Raw genomic sequence first — 23,103 nt, forward strand, 5'->3', positions numbered from 1 at the left:
ATCTACATTCTATCCCAGCTCATTGATGTTTTTCTGTGCTATTTCCACTTGGCCTGAAAGCTCCTGGCAACTCTACCTAGGTACATGGCGGAGATTAAATATCCATGCAGCATATCAGGTTGCTCGTGAAAAGAGCACACTTTCCCTGACGGAGTGTACCCTTATTAGTACTGCAATTCTGCCTCTGCACTTTGAAACTGAAGATGTGTTAACTCAAAAAGAATGCAGATGAAATTTCATGCAGTGTGACAGATTAGGGGGATTTGAAATCTCCCTAGTACTCTTAAAGCAATGCCATGGTTATGGTATTGAACATTTTCTGTTGTGCTCAAATTCTTTTCTAAGGAAATTTGCTCTATCTATTGTCCTGGCTACCCAATGGGCCATACCTTGTACTGCATAACCCAGTCCTCTTGGGATACAAGGTCAAGTAGATAAAAGTAGGAAAAAAATATGTGTGTGTGTGTGTGTATAAAAGCACCCACATTTTAAATATTTTGCCTCATACTGAAAGAGGAACACTATAGGACTACTAAGAAAGTCCATGAATAAACACCTTTTGATTAAAAGAACAGTTTGAAGACCCTGACTTTTGAATATCCATGGAAAGCTTATTTTTTTTAAGTACTCTAACATTAAAGAGTAAAGCTCTGATCCTGGTGTATGACTTAGTCAAGTGGTTCCATGTCCCTGGCAACCAACCAAATTAAATCGCAGAGTGTGACCTTTTGAGATTGGCCTTTTTCACTCAGCCTGTTGCCCTTAAGATCTATCAATGCTGTTGACTTATAAGAGGTTCATTCCTTTTGATTGCTAGGTAGTATTTCATGGTATTCATGTAGCACAGTCTGTTTAATAATCCACCTATTGTGAGGCTTGTTAATTGTTCCCAGTTTGGGGCTATTACAAGTAGAACTTCTAGGAAAATTTGTTGTAGATTTTTGTATGGATCATTTTTAATTATCTGAGATAAATGCCCAGGGATGTGATTGTTCTGTAAGGCAAATGAGTAGTTTTATAAGAAGCTGCCCAACTATTTTCCTGACTATAGCATGTTATATCCCATGGTCAATGTATGAGAAAGAGGGTTTCTTTGCCTCTTTGCATTTGGTATTGCAACCATTTTTCATTTTAGCTATCCTGACAGGTGTGCACTGATATCACGCTGTGGCTTAACTTCCCCAGTGGCCAGTGATGTTGAACATATTTTCATGCGCTTATTTGCTATCCATAATACTCTTGGATAAAATGTCTTCTCCATTTTCTGATTTGTTTAATTTTTTTATGACTGTGTCTTAAGAGTTCTTTTTCTTTCCTTTTTTAAGGCAAAGATAGAGGTTTATTTAGGAAGGTTGATACTCATTCAAGGGAGAATAAGTGCAGAAGGGAGAGTGAGAAACAGCCAAGGGTTCTTTAAATAATCTACATATGAGTACTTTGTCAATATGTGATTTGAAAATGTTTTCTTCCCTTTTGTAACTTCTCCCTTCAAAACATCCCCATGATCTTTCATAGTGCAAAAGTTTTTAATTTTGATAAAGTTCAATTTATTGAACAATTTCGTTTTGTGAACTATGTTTTGGTGTCTTTTATAAGAACTCTATACCAAGCTCTAGTTTCTACTTTTTTCTTTTATGTTTTCCTCAAGTCGATTACAATTTCTGCATTTTACATTTAAATTTATGATCTATTTTGAGTTAGTTTTTTTTTTTTTACAAGAGGCAGTTTAGGTCAAAGCTCTCTTCTTTTTCTTTAAGAAACTACTCAACTATTATTTTTCTGATCTCTCCCTCCCTTCCTTCCTCCCTCCTTCTTTCTTTTCTCCTTTTTTAACAATAAGTAAGGATTGCAATGTCATTTATCAAGAGAACTATCTCTCCTTCATTGAATTATTTTTATATATTTGGCAAAAAACTGTTGGTCATACTAATGTGGGGTTGCTCCTAGTTTCTCTATTCTGTTCCATTCATCTATGTGCCTCTCTCTCCTCAAATACCACACAATCTCAATTGTCCCAGCTAGGGAATAACTCTGAAAATGAGGCAGAGTGAATCCTCCCACTTCATACTCCTTTTCCTAATAATAATAACAATAATAACAACATCAATAATAATAAAAAATAAGCTATAGTAGTTACATTTACTATCTATAAAATTTTAGAATAACTTTGTGTATACAAAAAATATCTTGCCGAGAGTTTGGTGGGAACTGTCATAAACCTATGTATCAGTTTGGGGAGAAATGACATCTTTACCAAGTTAGGTCTTTATCTCTTTCCATTTAGGTATATTTTGTTTGATTTCTTTCATTACTGTCTTGAAGTTTTTAGTGTACAACCTTATGTATACTTTGTTAGATGCACATCTAAGTATTTCATACTATTGAAGAATTACAAGTGATATTTTATTTTTAATTTACTTCTATGAGTTCATTGCCAGTATATTAAAAGGAATTGATCTTTGTAAGTTGATCCTATATCTTGAACATGCTGAAATCTTTTATTGGTTCTAGCAGTTTTTTGTAGATTACTTGGTGTTTCTATGTAGACAATGACGTCTAGGAATTGGGATCTTTCTCAGAAAATAAAAGGCATATAACTTGACTAGAAAGAATGAGAAACACCTTTTATTTTCTTTTTGTGCTTCATTATTCTGGGTAGAACTTAAGTAGGTGTTGAATAGTAGTGGACACATTTGTCTTGTTCTTGTTAGAGGGAAAGCAATCAGTCTCTGTATTAGGCTGGGTTCTTCCTAGGAACAGAACCAGTAGGAGATAAATTCATAAACAGATTTATTATGAAGAATGAATTTATGTAATTATGGAGGCTGAGAAGTTTCATGATCTGCCATCTGCAAGATGGAGACCTGAATGGTTTAATTCAATCAGAATATGAAAGTCTGAGACTAAATCTCCTGAGGCCCAGAGAAGATGAGATGAGATGTCCCAGCTCAAGCAGGAAAATAGGGAGTAAAGGGTGCAAATTTACCCTTTTTTCACCTTTTATTCTATTCAAGACCTCAGTGGATTGGATGATGCCCACCCACACTGGGCATAGCAATCTAATTTACAGAGTCCACCAATTCAAACACTAATCTCACCCAGAAATGCCCTCACAGACACAGCCAGAAACTATGTTAAAGCTGGGTACCCTGTGGCCATTCAAGTTGACATGAAATTAGTCATTATGCCCTTTCACCACTAATTATAATGTTTATGATAAGGATTTATAGATATTCTTCATCAAGACCTCCACTAGTCCTAATTTCCAGAGAGTTTTAATCATGAGTAAATGAATTTTCTCAAATCTGTGTAGAAATTTATATAATCATGTAATTTTTCTTTTTTCACACATTAAGAGAGTGAATTATATTGATTGATTTTCAAAAACTGAACAAGCCTTATATCTCTGCTGGACCAAAGCATATAATTTTTCTTCTGTATATCACTAAATTCTGTTTGCTAATATTTTGTTAAGGATTTTTGCATCTATACTTATAAAAGATATTGCTCTATAATTTGGGAGGTTTGTTTTTGAATTTTGAAATTGTCTATGGTTTGGGTGTCAATGCTGACCTTATAATATAAATAATTGGCTATTGTCCTTTTTTTCCTATTTTCAAAGACAGACTACATAGAGTTTGGGTTATTTCTTTAAATATTTGGTAGAATATTCTGGTAAAACCATCTGTGTCTAGAGATTTCTGTTTGAGAAATTTGGTTTTGGTTTGATTGAGCTGGCAATTTGATTTCCTTAATAGCTTAAGTGTTCAATGATCGTTATCAATATTGTTTTTTGGTTTTGTTTTGTTCTGTTTTGGGTACTGGGAATTGAACTCAGAAGTGCTTAACTACAGAGCCACATCCCTTGACCCTTTTATTTTTTTTCTTTTGACACCAGGTCTTATAAGTTGTTTAGGGCCTCACTAAGTTTCTGAGGCTGGCCTTGAACTTAAGGATCCTTCTGCCTCAGCCACCCCAGTTGCTGGGATTAGAGGTGTGCTCTGTTGTGCCTGGCGGCTTTCTTTTTCATATTGGGTGAGTTGTGGTAGTTTATGCTTTTCCAAAAATTAGTGCATTTCATAGAAGTTGTTGTAAAATGAATGTGTGTGTGGACTTTTTGTAGTATTCTTATATTATCCTCTTAATATCTGGAGGCCTATAGTGGTAGCCTGTTTTATCCCAATGATTAGAAATATATGTCTCCTTTTCCTCCCCTTAGTTAGCTAGATATTGTTTTTAATTTTCTTGATTTTTTTTAAAAAATAGAATCAGCTTTTTATTCCATTTGCTTTTTCTATTGTTTTCTACTTTCAACTTCTTTGATTTCTGCTCTTCATTATTTCCTTCCTTCTGTGTGTTGTAGGTAAATATGATCATTATTTTTAGTTCATAGAGGTAGAAGTTTTGATAGCTGAGTCAAGACTTTTTCCTTTTTTTCTAATATATGCATTTAGTGCTATAAATTGCCCACTAATCATTGTTTTAATGGATTACACACATTTTGATATGTTGTATTCTAATTTTAAATAAATCAATGTATATTATTAAGTTCTTGAGAATTCTTCCTTAACTCATAAATTCTTTAAAAAGCTTTTTTTTTTTAATTCCAAAGTGTTTGGAATTTTTCCTTTATTCTTTTAGTTACTGACTTCTAGTTTGATTTATTGTGTTCACGGAAATAATAGGTATGATTTTGGCTATTTTAAATTTCTTGAGGTTTGTTTATGGCCCAAGATACAATCTCTCTAGAAAATATTCTTTGAGTGTTTGAAAGCATGTGTTTTCTAGTGTTGTTAGATGAAGTTTAAATTAGATCCTGTCAGTCTATGCTGTGGAGTTCAGTGTCAATTAGATCATGTCAGATGTTGTTGAGTGCTTGAACATAGTTGCTGATTTTTTTGTCCAGTTGTTTTATGCATTACTGTGAAAGGTGTATTGAAGTTTACACCTATAATTGTGAGTTGGTATATTTTTATATATTTCTCATTTCAAATCTGCTAGTTTTTTCTTCACAAAGTTTGCAAGTCTTTAGTGTATACATAATTAGTATTAGTCATTTCTTGATGGATTGACCTTTTTATCATGTAATATTCCTCTATCCTTGATCATTTTCTTGCTATGTGATTTTATATAGCTGCTTCTAATTTTATTAATTTTGTTCATGGTATTTTTCCCATTACTTTTTATTTGAGCCTCTATGGTTATATTTGGACTCAGTTTCTTATATAGAGGATATAGTTAGGGTGTGCATTTTTAAAAAATCAATTTATTTATTTTTTCTTTTTAAATTAGTTTATTTACAACATTTACATTTAATGTAATTATTGACATTAGGGCTTATGTCTAATAGTTATTTTTTTTCTTTCTCTGTTTTCCTGTAGATTATGTAGACCTTTAACTTTAAAAAAAAAAATTATGTAGTGTTTTTGAGTATATCTCTCTGTATATTTTTAATGGCTAAATTCAAATGAAGTGTAGAAATCTTCTTACCTGATTTTACATAGTTTAACTTGCCCCATTTATATCTGTTTTACATACATCTTTTACATATTTTGAGGATCATATAAGAAAGTGTTAAAACTTTTGTTGTAAATTCAAACCTTATTTGAAAAACTCAAGAGTAGATGGAAAGTCTATGGTATTTGCCTGTTCTTTGGTGACATGTCCCAAGTTAAACTTTCATTGCTCCATCTTCCTTCCTGATTTTCCAGGACCTTTTCTTTTATACTTTCTCTTTTGTTTAAAGTTTTGGTGTAGGTAGGGTGCTGATAAATTCTGTTAGTTTCCTTTCATTTTAGAATGTCCTGATTTCCATTTTATTCCTGAAGAATATGTATCATTTCCTTTTATTCAGCACTTGAATAAACATGCTCTGCTTCCTCCTAGTTTCCTTGGTTCCTCATGATAAATCTATTTTTTTCTACTTTTTTTTTTAATGAAAGGCAAGTGTCACTTCTTACTGCCTTTAATCCTTAAAAGATCGATTATGATGCATCTTGGTATAGACCTTTATAACTTGGTTGGGATTAGTTCAGGATCTTGAATCCATAATTTTATATTTTTGACAGATGTGGAAGGTTTTTTAACCATTATTTCCTCTCCCCGTTCTCTCCCCTTTCTAATGGTATACACAATAAGTTTTATTTTTTATTATGCCTAAACCTCTATTTTAATCTATTTTTGTGTTATTTACTTTTAGATAACTAATTTATTGGATTAGAAATTAGATAACTAATTTCTATTATTTTATCTTCAATTTCACTTAGGTTTTTTTTCTCTTTCCTCTCTAGTCTGCCAGTGAGCCTATTCATCAACTATTTTTAAGTTCTAAACATTTCAGGAGGTTGGTTCTTTTGTTTCTTTACTGACACTTTGCATCTTCCATTTGTCTCAAGTATGTTTGTGATTGCTATTGAAGCATTCTTCGTATGATGACTGTTTTGAAGACTTTGTCAGTTAATTCTAATATATTGGTCATTTCCTTGTTTGTGTCTTAATTGCTTTTATTCAAGTTGAGGTGTTACTAGTCCTCGTATGACAAGTAGCTCATGATTGAAGATTAAGTGTCTGGATTTTATTTAAAATTTCTAGTCTGGCAGGCCTCCTTTGACATTATTTCATCAGAAAATAAATATCTTTTTCTTACTGCCAGGTGAGGGTAGAAATTCACATTCCCTACTGGGTCTCCATTGACACTCAAGTTGAAGGGGCATTGCTTAGTATTTCCAGATGGTAATTCGGTATCAGTACTTAGACCTCTGATGACACTAGCTGGGTGAGGAGGAGGTACTGGCCTTCCTACTGCTCCTCACAGGGATCATGTTGAGGGGGTCCTCATCACTACTGGGTGGTGATTTTCTATTGGGTCCCCTCTAACACCACTGTTGCATAAAGATAAGTGGCACCTTGGCTTGTAAAATCCAGATTCTCCTATGGTCTCTTCTCATCATGTTGGTTGGAGAGATTCATTACTGCCCAGCAGTGATGATTGTCCCATGTCTTGACCTTTTTTTTGTTTGTTTTTCTGGACAACATACCTGGGGATTAAGATGCCTCATTACAGCATAGGTTGCCCACCTGTCCTTTGCTGATGAGCAGAGGGTTAGGTCAACAGGGTATTTTTGTATGGTGTTTGGCTGCCATACAAAGGATTATTTCTAAAAGATTTTTTTTTTTCTTACAGGCTGCTTCTTTCTTGATCCTTTCAGTACAGATAACAGGCTTTTGTTATGACTCTTGTGTTTATACCCACGGACATTTCTGAGTTCTCATTTTTTTCAATACCCAATCAAGGACATACAGGGCAAAATGGAAGTCCAGTGAAGACATCAGCCTGTCATTACTCAGATCCTAAGTCCATATGTGGTCGACTTTCTTAACTCCACCTTCCATGGCATTTTTATGTTCTTTTACATTTCATGTCAAGGGTTTTCAAACTGTACTTAATAGGAGGGATTGGAAATTATGCCTTTTCTAACTTCCTAGAATTGCAAGTCACTACAACTCACTTTGAAAAAGACAAGAAGAAAAGTACCCCAGAGAACTAAAAAGCAAAACCTACAATATTGACCTTAGTCAAGTTGCTAGTATTAGAATGAATAAGCTTCCACTATGAAAATTCACAACAAAGGCAAAGACATGACAGGGGAAGTAAATGCTAATCTAAATGAAGTGCCTTTGCCAGTATAATCAAATATCTCTCCTTTCACAATAGAAGAAGGTTAATATGAGCAATTTACTTCTGTGATGCTGACAGTCTAAAAATTGAATTTATACTGGCTGCCCAGCAATGGGTATTCAGCAATGACCAGTTACAAGTCAACCTTGGTGAAGGGATGACTTTGTGGCTGAGGCAATGCTCAGTTACCATCACTGCCACCATGTCTACTTTGTTAATGAAAGCCTTAAGCCAACTCTGGTGTGACCAATGAAGAAATTTGATAACATCCAAAAATCAAGCTTGTTTACTTAATTATTACGATCTCTTTTTGCAGTGGCAGAATGTTGGTAAGAATTTAAATGGAATTGAATTCTTATTTTATTCAAACCATCAAACTAAACACAACTAAATGTCACCAAATGAGATTTCAATGAAAATATCATATGGAATTGCCAGGAAGTTTGCTTAAAAGCAGCACATTTATCAGGAGGTAATCATCTTTTCAATATTCTCCTTTTTCTTTTCATTTCTTCCCTGAGGCTTTAGAAGGTGGATGATTAATATTTTACCAGTATACTGAAGCAACCATGATGACCATGGGGCCACTAAAGTAGTTCTGAATGCCCACCTACATCTTTTATGTGAGAACAGCAAACAAAAAAGAATGACCTTGTATTTTGTTTGGTTACTGTTTTTTTGAGTTTGCTGTCGTAGTAAGCTGAAACTATTCCTAAGTAACGTGGGATCTTCTTTTCAAGATCCAGCTACATACCTCAACTTGACCTTGTCACCAAATGCGTTATCAGGTTCCTTCCTAGTTCCTCATCCTTTGACCAAACTATAAGACAGTGACTATGATTAGGGAAGATTTTATCTCATATTATCTCTCCTGAGCAAAATTCATGAGATATGCTCTTTGGCTTCTGTCCATGGAAGGATTTACTTCATCCAATGTTTCATAGATGAGTGAGAATATAGGGATGAGGGAATCAACAGAGAGATCTCACATCAGGAACATTTGATGGAAAGGAAAAGAGGTTGCTATATTCTAATCACTACCTGCAATACTCCATCAAGATTGAAGTTTCTGATAAAAGTATTCCAAATGTCAAATTTAGCTACTCTGTCCACATCTTGTCCATATACATTGATAAAAGGTAAAATCTAATATCTTTACCTTTAGTAAAATAAAACTTAGTAGGGACATGTATTCTCTATTCTAACAACTCAAAAAAACAATAAGGAAAGGTTATTGTCCTTTTGTTCCCCACCCCCCACAAAAAATGCAAAACTATAATGTTGATAAGAAGGGAAGTATATGTTATACCAAAAAAAAGTGATAAAGCCTATCAGCTTTAGTTTTGGGCAGCTGGTTTTGAGTTCCAGCTCTACTGCCTGGTTCCTGATCATCTATGACAAATCACATGACCTTGAAAAGCTTAAATATTCACATCTGTATAGGAGGGAAGTAGAATATAATTTATAAGATACATAGACAGAACATTAAGTGACATAATTTGTGTAATTTACTTAGCACAGCATCTGATCATAGCTGTCACCATTCCAAATCTTATTTTTAAAACGATTGTCCTAATGTTAGCCTTCTATAGAATGTTCCTGTATGCATACTAGTATAGTAATTAACAACAAAGTATTTTGAACCCAACAGAATCAAATTTGAAACTGTTTTTCTATTTAAATAGACCAAATGATACTGCTCAAACTCCTTATCTTGGTAAACATTTGTTTCCTAATATATAAACTGAAGTAATAAAGGATTCAAAAATTTAAGGTAAAAATAAGATTATGCATATAAAGAATTTGGTAGAGTCTATAATATAGACAATAAAATAACCACTGATATTAATATTATCATAATTATTATATATTAAAATGTTGACTCAAGTCATATCATGTTATACAACATTCCAGAAATATATGATGCTACATGAGAGTAGGAAAAAAATATCTCAATGTCAAAATGTAATTAAATGAAAAAAACTACATTTGTTATACCACCCTGAAACCATTTTTAATGGATAAAGAAAACAATGGATAATTGCACCTATTACTCTATGATGGCTTTATAAATTATATTGAATCACTATAGATAGATAACATTCCTCCCCTCAGGAACCAGAGGTAGGTAGTTTATTTGTTGTTGTTGTTGTTGTTGTTGTTTTGTTTTTTTTTAATTAGTTGTTCAAAACATTATAAAGTTCTTGACATATCACATTTCATACATTTGATTCAAGCAGATTATGAACTCCCATTTTTACCCTATATACATAATGCAGATTGCACATAAGCCTCTTATTTAAAGAGATCCATCTGAAGCCCCATTGAAGCCCTGATTCTTTCCTGTATCTAGTTCTAAATAAATGCCTCAAAAAACAAAACAAAACAAACAAAAAACACACAGACAAAAAACAGCCTTATAGACAGTAGGATGTGCTCAAAGGGCATATAGCAGAATGGAAAACCCATATAAAATGATGTCTTACCAGTCTCAACAGTGCTATCACAAGATGCACCTAGAGGAGGTTATAATCCTCAGGGGTACAATGTGTACTTCTACCAACAGCAAGGAAGAAGCGCATTTATAGGCCTTCATAGTTATTTATCCTCTGCAAAGTCCTTTGAGGCCCTTTATTGATCTATTAGTTCACATTTATTGAGCATCCACTATGCACAGAGCTAGTTACTCAGGAAATATATACATAGCATAAGTCTGAAAACTTCAAATTGGAAGAAGTATGCATATATTCATTAATTCATTCATGCATAGATCCAGGGACTAAACAAATATTCAATGAACATCTGCTAAGTGCTAGACACTCTACTTAAGAATGGGTTGTGAAGATAAGTCAAAAATCACTAAGGTGCACCAAATTCAATCAAGTGTGCCCCATTGCTAAGGAAACACATTTGTCTTTTTGCATCTGTGATCTCTTTCTGGAAATGTGGAACATGTGATAGAGCAGACATCATGTTGAAGTAGTTGGTGGGGAAGGAAACAATAAGTTGGGAGCCAGGTGGTACCAATAAGGTAGCTGTCCTCAATCCCAGAGAAAGGTAAAAGGAAGACACGAGGTACAGGTGCACCTTTTGCGGTGTAGATGGCACTGACATGAATCAAGGAGACTGACCTTTGGATTCTAGAGAAATGTCTTGAACAAACAAACATTTCAGCAAGTCTGGGAAAACTGGTTTTAGAAAGCTCTTATGCAATAATTAACAAAGGGCATTTGGTGCTGACTGGTCTTTGCATTTTGCTGCGTGGGTATGTTTTCTTCTATGTTCTCCCCACCCTTCTTCACGGACTGTCTAAAACTAAATGTGCATGTCTGGAAGTTAATGCTCTATTGTGCTGCTGTCTCCGTCTGCCTCAGCTAATGGAATGTAGGCAGCTAGGGTTGTTTGCAGCTTCTGTTCCTCCCCTGAGAGATTCTAGTCAGTAATTTCAGCCAGTTCTGATAAACAAAGGAAAGAAAACTGGCGTAGCAGTTGGAAATTGCTCACTCTGTGCCACGCCACTTGCCAGCCTGCCACAGGTCAGTGAATGTTGGGGAAGAAAGATTATCTCCAAGCCTGACATATGATGAATGTGTACCTAAAATAAAATGTGTACCTAAAAACCTCTCAGAGATGAAAGAAACCTCCAAAGATCACCTGGTGGGGAGTCAGATGAACAACAGGGCCACAAGTATTATCTAAGGACATTTAGAAGGAGGGAGAACGCCCTCTTCTTGTCTCCTGTCCTTCTTACTTGTAATGAGTGTGTCAGACTCTGAGATTGGTTTCTCCATAAGAAGAGTTTGAGGAAAAGACATGGATGTGAGTAATTGATTTCTGAAGTAATCCTTCCAAGCACAAACAAAAGGCTTATAACAATGATCCGGGAAGGGAATGATCCCAAGAAAGGGCATGCTCTTGTATGGGATAAATTCTGCAGAAGCTAGTGTTCAATCCCAGTGGGGACTCTCTAAGAAGCCAGGAAGAGGGGTCACCTCTCTGAATTGTCCCACCAAAGAATGTATTACTTATCCAGTAACTCCCAGCCCAGTTGGTTGGATTTCTCCCAAGAACATTAACTTCCTCCCACACTTACTTTTAAGTTAAATAAAGAAGCTCCCATGATATTGAAGAAAAACTCAGGCAGAGGGTAAAAGAGATGTTAAGTGCTTGGGCTGGTGTGTTTCCAACCATCTGGAAACACTACCACAGCCACAGGCAGACTTTGAGATGAATTGTGTGTGTGTGTGGGGTTGGGAAACTAATAGTGTCTGCCCCAGTCAGCAGAAGGAAGCTGTAGTGCACGCGCGCGAGAAATAAATGAGAAGAAAACTAGGAAGGAAAAAGTCTTCTTTGTATGAAATAGGAAGTCAAGATATGAGGTCTTGTGATAGAAACAGAAGTTATGCGAACAGAGGGACCTACACTGTTGCCTTAACTGTACTGACTTTAGTTTTCAAATCTGTGAGATGGGAGCCATCAGATCAGCTCAATGTCTCTCACAGAAGTTTTAAAAGGACAAATGAGTTACTTGCATAAAATTAACTATCTTTAGATACTGATTTGCTTATTGAATCAATACTAATGAACACCTAAGGTGATATGTCTAGAAATATCTCAGTATAATATAAAGTGCACCTTCTTAGCCATTTTTATGTGTATAGTATAGGGGGATAAAGTACACTCACTTTGTTATACAGCCATCACTAACATCCACCTAAACAATTTTTTTTTTCGCCTTACAAAACTAAAACTCTGCATCCATTAAACACTGACTCCCATTTCTTTTTATTTCATCCCCTGGAAACTCCCATTTGTTCTGTGTCTGTGACATTTGCCTATTCTAGGAACCTTGTATAAATGGAAGTAATATAGTATTTGCTGTTTCATAAATAAGTAATTGATTTGTTTCACTTAGCAAAGTGTTCCCAAGGTTCATTCATTTGTAATGTGTCAGAATTTCTTATTTTTTAAGGCTAAATAATATTCCATTATAGGAATGTACCAAATGCATATACCATGGATATCTGGTTTTGCTTCCATCTCCTGTCTATTGAGAATAATGCTGCTATGAACATGGGTAATGTTTTAGTCAGGATTTTGCTGTTGTGACTAAAAGACCTAACTCCAACAACTGTAGAGGGGAAAGAGTTTATCTGGGGACACATGGTTTCGGAGATCTCAGTTCATAGACAGCAGACTCCATTCCTTGGGACTCGAGGTGAGGTAGGACATCATGGTAGAAGAGTGAGGCAGAGGAAAACAGCTTATGTGATGACCAGAAAGCAGAGAGAGAAAGACTCCACTCCGTAGATACAAAATATTATGCCCCATAACCAAGCCCCCAATGAAGCACTTCCTCCAGCCACACCCCACTTGCCTCCAGTTATTCCCATCAAGAATTAATTTACTAATTAGGTTAAAGCTAAACCCCAATAATTTCTCCTCCAAACTTTCTTCCATTGTTTCACACGTGAGCTTTGGGGGGACACTTCACATCCAAACAATAACAGGTGATAAAAATTTCATTTGGAATCCCCAATTTCAAATCTGATAATTTATATCTATTACTACATGCTGTATTTAGCTAGTTTTGTAAAAGCAAATATTTTCTTTATTAGTAAATATGGAGAATCTAGCATTAGGTACAGTTCTCTTCCTTTGGGGATATTCATCAAAGTCTCTGTCAATACAGTTTTTATAGAAGGCAGAATGGAGTGAGGGACATAGGCTCTGGAGACCCATAGAATTGGGTTTCAATTCTAATACCTCCACTTAACTCTGTTGGCAAAATCATTTAAGTCATTCTGCCTCTTTAAATCTCAATTCACTCTTCTTTGAAATGCAGAGAACAGACCTAATCTTGCAGATGATTATGCATATTAATCATAACGTGTTACATGACCAAATGATTTTTGGGAACTCAGCATGTAAAAAGTGATCCTTAAAAAAAAGGTGATTATTTGTTCATTGCAGTTACAATACAGAGTCAGTCTAAAAGCCTATCAACAGATGAATGGATAAAGAAAATGGGTATATACGCACAAATGAGTATTATGCAGCCATAAAGAAGAATGAAATCCCTTTCCTCTGCATCAAAATGGATAGAACTGGCAGACATTATGTTAAGTGATATATGCCAGACACAGAAAGACACATATGACATGTTCCTATATATGGAAGTTAGAAAAATGTTGACCCGGATGTAGAATAGTGATTAACAGAGGTTGGGAAGGATGTGGGGTGGGGAGGGTAGATAACGGGAAGTTGTATTTGATCAGTGCACGCTGTATGCATGTGTGGAATATCACCCTGAACTCTAAAACCTTCCCTTTGTCAAGCCACAACCCACCAGAAGGGGGTTTTCATTCTGAATGATGCTGACTTGCTTCTGCTCAGTTCAAGTATTTCTTAACCAAGACTTATTTCCTAGCCCTATAACCCACAAATCTATTTTCTAGCTATCCCCACAATCTTCTTCATATATTCCATTTGAAATATAATTTTTAAGTTGCTTCAAGTCTTTTGTAGATGAGACACAAACACTGTTTCTTACCATCCAACTTGGCTGGAAAAGATATAAAATGCATTACTCAATATGAGATAAGTATCCTTTGAGATCAATGTATTACAAATTGTCGATGATGGAGTTTCTTATAAAAGTTATCAACTTTCACTCTCCAAGGCAAAGAGCAAGTTGAGAGGGACATTGTACTGCTCTAAAAAATTCCTTCACAGAACAGAAATATTTGGTGACTTCACTGCTCAAAGTTCAGCATAAAAATGACAAAAAAACCCAGCCCCAAGTCCAGAAGAGCCTACCAGGAACTGTAACATCTCACTATGAAGTGGTTAGTTCCAGGTAATTTTCTTCAAAGTTTCTCGGGCCACCAGTTTCCAAAACAAATACCAAAGACTCCTGCATGTAAAAGCACTTCTCTTCCAAACACTTCCTTTTAGAAAGTGCTCATCGGTGACTGAGTCTGGCAACTAACTCCTCACCTTGCAGTGCTTTCCTCTTTAGGAAGGGCCAATCCCATGGCATTAGCTCAAAGAGGCCTTGTAATTTTAATTCCCAGACTTCAATACAGGCATATTAGAAAGAAAAAAAAAATGAATGTCAGATATCTTCCTTGATAGTCTCAAATAGACCAATGCCCATTTTGTCAGGATTTCCTTTCTTGAGCACAAAACTGTGTGTTGCCTCCAGAGGTTTATCTGGGAGGTGAGATAGCTTCAGACTCAGAGAATAGAAAGGAGAGGAAGAGGAAGGAGTGTTAAATTATCACTTCCCTTCCCATCATTCTAACTGTAACTTCTTCTAGCAGCAAATCTAGATAATCATATGCTAGAGGGATTATTATTTCATCTTTTGCTATTTTTTACAAGCTGATCATGTGTCTGAATTGTGTGGGTCTGTGGGCTGCTGGAGTGGAAGAGAGAAGAATGTTCTAAGGTTAGAGTTAAGATTTTTGAAGTTGGATTAGTCTGGGTTCAAATTCCATCATGGAATCTACTGATCCAATGCTCAGCCTTCTCATCTGGAGGCAGCTCCTAGGAGAGATATTTTACTTGTTTTTCAGGTATGGACATTGAGAACTATGACATCCATCATAGCATTTAACTTACAGTTAGTTGAAATGAATGAAATGGAACATAGTGAATGAATAAAATCATATGTAATTTGTCTAGCATATACTAAGGGCTCAAGACACAAAAATATTTTTTAAAAAAGTGTTGTTCTTATTATAAGCAGTTGAAGTCATGGCAGCATGATTCACATGGGCTCATCTACAGCTCAGTCCAGTGTGATCCTTCCCTGAAGAAATGTTTTAAGCTTTTTGATGTGATTTACACACCTTGTCCACTATAGAATTTCAGCATTAGGAAATTGTCCAATTGGCTTCTCTGCAGGTTTCCTCCAGGATAAAATACGACCGGAAAACAAGAATAAGAATTATTTGTAGTTCATATCGTAGACCATCAAGGGTCAAGTTGCCAGAGTCAAATGTAACCAAGCAGGAAGAGAGCATGATGCCTAAGAAAAAAGGGGTGGATAATCAGCACCATCAGGGCTCAATTTAGCTTTGAAGTCAGCCACCTTTACGTACAAATTTATTTTGATATGCATTTAGCAACAAGTATTTATTAAATACCTAATATCTGTTAAACACTGCACACAAAATAGACATTGTTCATAAGGAACAAGAATAAAAAATTTTAAGTAAAACATCCATGTACGTAAGTATTTGTTGTATTAAGTTCAATGAAGGCAGGACCCAGGGGGCAGTGAGAAAGAATAAGAGGGGAGATGTTCTACAGAAAAGGCTTCCAGACAGGAAGGCTTGCAGCCACATGCAGAGGACCTGGAGGAAGGACAGATCTTGACAGTATTAAAAGCTGAAAGGTCAGAGTGACTTGGGTAAAGCACTGTTACAGTTAATAAGGGGGAGAGTGGAGCAGATGGCAATGGAGGAGTCGACAGAAGATAACAATTTAGGGTCATTCGGGTCACATTGCAGAGCTTGAATAAGCAAAACACTGATATGATTTGATTTAGATTTTGAAAATCCCACTCCAGCTATTCTGTGGATATTGGCTGGGAAGGGGACATCAGTAGACATGGAAAGATCAACCAAGAGATTAATTTCTCGTTTCTCATTTTCTCCTGCTCCATTTTCTTCCCTTTCCATCCTTCCTCATCACCTTTCTTTTCCATTCTTTCTCTTACTTTTGGGTTTCCCCCTCTCCTTCATATCGTCTCCTTGCCCTTCTTTCACCATCTCTTTCCTCCCTTGAATTCTGTCCCTTTTAATTTGCCTTCTTTTATCTATGCCTCTTTTTCTGCTCTGATGTAATTTCTATTTTCTTGCCTTCAGAAGCAATTCATTTCACAAGTTTTTAAGTGGCTCAGGCAAGGTAGGTGTCTGAGCCAGGGTGGGGAGACCATGAGGGCTCAGAACAATGTGCCAGAGCCCAAGCAGGTTGGAAAGGTGGGATCCACAACAGGGGTACTGAAGGTGGAAAAACAAGCAGCTCTTATTCCATGATAGGCAAGGAGAGTATCCAAACAGTAAGGTGTCACGGTGGGAGATGTTAATGCCAAATGATGTTACTTATAGGTTGTTCTTAAAAATTTGATCTGGAACCAACCTAGATGTCCTTCAATAGAACAATGGTTGGTTGTTGGGGGTTGGAAGCTGAGGGAAATGAAGAGATGCTGGTAAAAGGGTATAATCTTCCAGTTCAAGCTGAGTAAGTTTTGAGCATCTCATGTGCAACAAGGGTGGTGATGGATAGGTTAATTAATTCTGTTGTTGTAATCATTAAACATGGTACACGTGTATCAAACTTCTATGCTGTACAGCTTATGTTCAATCTTTAGTTGACATTTCAATACTTTAAGAAAAAATTCCATATCATATTTAGTATCATTCCTTTAAATTCAAAGTCAGCTAACATCATTCTTTTACTTTAAAATCCTCTTATGGTTTTTCTCTCATATAAGTATAAAATCAAACTGTCTTACTATGATTGGAAGGCACCATTAATCCAACCCATGTAGTTTTTCTATCTCCAACATTTGCTCAACATACATGGAAAGTATAACAGAAAGACTGCATGTCATATGCTTAGATATCAAAATTTAGAAATACAAATTACTTACATATAGGTGAAAATTTGAATGTTTACTTTCAATTATTAGTAAATTATTCTAAATAACTTTGTAAAAGTATAGCTATTCCAAGTTCTAATATTTATTACCCATGTCATTTCAATAGTAATTAATGGGTATCACTCTTTATGTACTTTCCTTTGAACAATATGTTCATTAAGTGTTAAAATCAGCATACTACAGTGACACAGCCAAATCAATGTTTATAGCAACTCAATACACAATAGCTAAAATATGGAACCAACCTAGATGTCCTTCAATAGATGAATGGATAAAGAAATTGTTGTACACATACACAATAGAGTATTACTCAGCCATAAAGAATGAATTTATAACATTTGCAAGTAAATGAATGGACATGGAAACTATCATGCTAAGTGGAATAAGCCAGTCCTAAAAAAACAAAGGTCAAATATTTTGACTGATATTTGTAAGCTAACCCACAATAAGTGGGTTAGACAAAGGGAAATAAAGGGAAGGGATGGGGGATGGGACAAGAAAAGACAGTGGAATGAATCAAAAAATATATTCCTCTGTATTTACATGAATTCAACACAGTGAATCCCACTCTCATGTAAATCTAAGAATGGGGTCCTAACTAGGATAAGATATATTCCATGCTTGTACAATTATATCAAAATGAATTCTAGTGTGATGTATAACTAAAAAGATCCAATAAAATAAAAGAGTGATGGGACTTTAATATTCAAAATATTCCTCAGACACTTTTTGTGGTTTTTACTGATACCATACTCCATGTTTGTGCATAAGAACCTCCAGATCTAAAACTGGAACACAAGAGAAACAAAAAATTGGACATTGACATTTCCGGAAAACATCAGAAAAGAAAAAAAGTCTATTGCATTCATGCTAAGAGGTAGGATTTGACAAGTTCATAATGTATCTCTTCTCTTACCTAATCAGTTGTACCACTCAAACTCACCCTGAATTTCAAAGTTGCAACTTCACTGATGTCATCAGGGACATTATTCTCAAAGCTTTATAGAATCTAAGCAAAATTGCTTTTTTTTTTTTCTAAGTGTGTAGGGCAAGATATGTGGAAGTGCTTCCTTGAGAGGTAGTCAAAGAGTAGATGTTAGCAGACATGAGTTATGTTGTTTCAGTACACAGTATGGGATTCTAAAAGACTCAGATGCCAGGAGGCATTAATAAGTAGAATATCAGAGCTATTGTTGCTGCTCTTGTGGTTAGATTTGTGGCACGAAGGTTAGGAATCTTCCTTTCCTAGCTCTGAGGACAGTATTGGGCCCATCAATAATTCTCAGGTGGCATCTTTTGCCCTTGATTGCTACCCTCAAAATGTTGCCAGAGAAAACAGGCTTAAAATTACAGTCAAATTCTGCTGAAATTTCTGGATTTCAGTTCTCCTTCAGATTTTTTTTTTTCAGGAAGTTTTAACTGTTTTGTGGTTTTTTAAAAAAGATTTTAGAAACATTTTATTTAGATTTTTAGCTTCTTTTATTGGAAGCACTGGTCTTAGTGACCTTTTATGAGGATCCAGTTTGAATTCTTCATATGTGGTTCCTCTATACCAACCTTCAACTCCTCACCAATTCTGGCGAGATATTTGTTGTAAGAGTTACCCAAGACCTTCATGTTCTCAACAATGAATATTTTATTTGGCTGCTCAGTTCTCTAGTATTTCTTCTTCTTCACCAAATATTCTCTCTCAACATTATATGACAAGTCCTTCTACTTTTGACCCTGTGCTTTTTCCTCTCTGTCTCTGCACTCTTCCACATTTGAGCTTCTGAATGTATTTGGCTTTTAAAATAGTGTAAATACTAATGTTTGCTAAATTATTAGCTTCAAATTTGATCTTATTCATAATTTTAATAGATTTAAAGAGAAAATTCATGTGATTTTTTAAAGACATTTAGAAACATTTGATAAAATCCAAACTTCACTAATAATAGAACTCTCAAACTAGACAAGATGAAAAACTACTTGATCTCAGAGAAAATTGGTATAAAACCTATAATACCATCATACTGGTGAAATAATCAGAGTCTTCCCTTAAAAACTGAAACTAAAAAAGGTACAGGTATGTATGCCATCACTATTTTTAGTCAGCATTGGGAAAACAAGGCAGGACAAAGAAGAAAATATAAGGATTATACTGAAAGAAAGTGAAGATAAGTTACATAGAAGTAATTATTTAATACATAAAATATCTAAAAACATTGTCAGATAAATTATTAGAACTAGTAAGAGGGTTTTAAATAGGTAGTCATGTAAATGGTTGAAGCCATTTACAAAGTAAATCATTTGTTATAGCAAGAAATGAACACTTAGAAATTAGACATTATGAAATTTTAAATAAGAAATATTTAAATACTACTCATTTCACATGAACTAATGTGAAGAACTAAGAGAAATATGAAAACTCATGCAAGTCTTCCATTCAAGAAATTATAAGGTACTCAATGTTTTTGAAGGACTTCAAAGAAGTAAATCCCAAATAAAAGAATGATTTGCAACAGCAATCAACAACCCAGCAATTGTTGCTGTTTTCTTTGGGAGTATTTTGAGCTTACTGTAAAAATAAAGTGAAAATGGAATCATCAAGTAAAGCAAGGTCATTGAAAGAGAAATCTTTCTAAGAGAACTTACTCTATCAGATATCCAATCTTATCCTAAAACCACAATAATAAAAACTGCTTTATAATTGCATGAGGATAGTGTAATGAAACTGAATAGAGAAATGGTACTCTACTCATGGTACTGAGTCTTGAATACGTGCTTATTTACTATACAATAGAATTATAACTTTTTTTCATATGTATCTTTAGAACAATTGGGTTTCCATGTGTACAAAAGAAATTTGAAGCATGCAAAAAACTTCAGTTTCAGGTTGGTTAACAACTAACTATAAAAGTCTAAGTATAAACATTATGGCTATAAAGGGGCATAATTAATGACCTACCTAATAAGAGCACATTTTTTAAATGAAAGTCTAAAAATAAGTGATTGACAAATTAAACTGCTTAAAGTTAAGTAGTTCCTATAACTAGCAGATAGCATTTACAGAAAAAAAAAGAGTTAGCCACAGAGCATAAAAAAATATTGGTGACACATGTTGTCAAATTGCTCAAGAGTCACTATCTGAAATATATTAAGAACTTTTATAAAAAATTGCAAGAAGTATATCAAATTTAAAATACGGTCCAAAAATCTGAGCACACAGTTCACCAAAAACACTCAAAATATTCAGTAAACATTTGAGAATGTGTTCACTCTTATTAACAATCAAGAAAATATTGGTTAAAAACCACATTGAGATACTATTATGTATCACTGAGAATAAAATCTAATATACTCTTACTACTAAAATTGGCAAACCTATAGCATGAGAAAATGTATAACTTCATACAAGCAGTATGGGAATATTTTCAAAAGTGAATGTTATGCATATTAAGCAATTTCACCTTTTGTTACATAGACCAGGAAGTATATACAAGCTTTATTCTTACAGAATACCACCATTAGCAATGAATGTAAAAAAATAAAACTCACATGTACATTAACATTAGGTTGAATAAATGTAGATCTCTGTTTAGCAATATGAATAAATAACTGTAGCTGCATGCAATACCATTTGTTAAAGATTAAGCAAACTATGACCCCTTGAGACAAAGAAATCCACCATGACATATTTTTGCATGACCATTGGTAAACTAGTAAGTTCAGTCTAAATTAGTTTTCAGACATGTGTGATGATATTTGACCCAAGGCAGACTCTTATGGTGAACAGAAACCAAGCTGGATGCATAAGCAGGTTGTAACCTAACAAAAGAGCATACCCTTATACCCAAACAGCTCAGCAGATCAAGGCAGCTAACCTAGTGGACAGTCACAGAGCTGGGAAGGGTCGCCCCCTGAGTAAAAGGAAAGCTAATATATATTTATTCACTTACTCCAAGCAAAGACACAGACCCTATTTTTTTCTTGGAAAAATAACAGGACTCACTAGGCTACAGCAAAACAGGGAGAGAAAATTGGCATAAATATTAGTTCCCAAATGAAGATAGTGTCATGTCCAGACTTATTAAGAAAATAGCCAAAAAAAAAACCCCTGTAGTTTTTTTCCTGATATGTGTTCAAGCATACAGACACATGCAGGCACACACAAGTATATAAACAAAATGATAAATGCTTAAGAATTTTCATATCTGCTGAATATCCATGAACCTTCACAGTAAAATATCATGGTGATTATTGAGTTGGATAAATAAAAATAAGAATTCAGTGAGAGTCATCATAGCAAAACTTTAGGGGAAAGGAGAAACACAGCTATTAAAGATGATCACAAGGAAAAGATAGATTACCTACACAAAAGGAATAGGTTGTTGATGTTTCATCAACAAAAAGAGAAAGTAAAAATCATTTAATAATATTTTGAAAGTGATAAGGATGGCAATGTGAACTTACCTTCTCTGCCCAATGAAGCTTCTCTTTCAAGAATAAAAGTAAAATATAAATATTTTCACATCAATGCTAACTTTAACTATTTGTATGTAGGACTAAAAGACCTAAAGTTTTGTGCATTTCAGAAAGATAAAACATGGATCTAGGGAATGAAAAAGAGAAAACAAAAATGAGGGGCTGGGAAAAATATTAGAAAAATGTGAGTAAATTTAAATACAATTTACGATAAAATTAATTACTATACTTAAAACAATGTCTACTGGGAAAAGGTAAGACAATATGTAATAAAAAATGACACACAACAATAAATCCAAAGATGTAGCTATTTTACTTTCCTTTTCTGCTCCCAAGATAAACTTATTATTTCAGGTATACATTTTGACAGTACATTGGACAAGAAAAATAAAATATCTTTTAAATTGATATAGAGAAAAAAAGTCTAGTAGAATTTCTTTCTACTCATCCAATTGAAGAATGATTAAGAAAAAGAGAGGAAAAAAATCAAGAAATATCATAAATAATCAAAAACTGCTATGCAAATAATTCTAAACATATATACATATAATCTTCATAGACTATACTTATCAGTTAAAAGATATAGATCTTGGGTAAACAAAAATTAAGTAACATATAGTTTATAGACATTATATAGGAAAAACACAAGAATTTTTAAAAGAGAAAAATATAATGGGCAAAAGCTGATCTAAGTAAAGATGATAAATAATATAACAATAGCGTTGTAAAACAATTAGGTTTAAAGGGATAAAGAATATTAATGATAAAGATAATCACAGAGATAATAAATTCCCAGGCAAATAAGATTATACTAAAATTATCCACCTATACAAGTATAACTTCAAACTGCATAAAGAAAGAAAAATTGATCAAATCAGCTCATAACAGAAGATTTTCTCTTACCAGTCAGAAATATGCTGTGGGAAAAATGGAAAAAAGTAAAAATTATCAAAGCACACAATTAACAAACTTGCTCAAATTATTATATAAAATCCTTTCACCAACAATTAAGGTACCCATTATTTTATAATGGTGACAGAATACTGTGCCTGAATTTGACATGGAACAGACAACATTAAAAAAAAAATGATAAAACCTACCCTGAAAAGGACCCAAACAACTTGCAGAAAAGTTTTAAAATTTGAATATGTAAGTATTTCATAAGTCAAGAAGGAATCAGAATAGACATGGAAATATAGAGAAATATAGAGAACTAAAAAATATATATATTGAATCCCATGAAATGCAATTGAAATAATAAAGAAGATAAAAAAAAATCTTTAAATGC

This window comes from Marmota marmota, unplaced genomic scaffold (genome assembly GCF_001458135.2).
Source record: "Marmota marmota marmota unplaced genomic scaffold, marMar, whole genome shotgun sequence".
In the NCBI taxonomy this organism is placed as follows: Eukaryota; Metazoa; Chordata; class Mammalia; order Rodentia; family Sciuridae; genus Marmota; species Marmota marmota.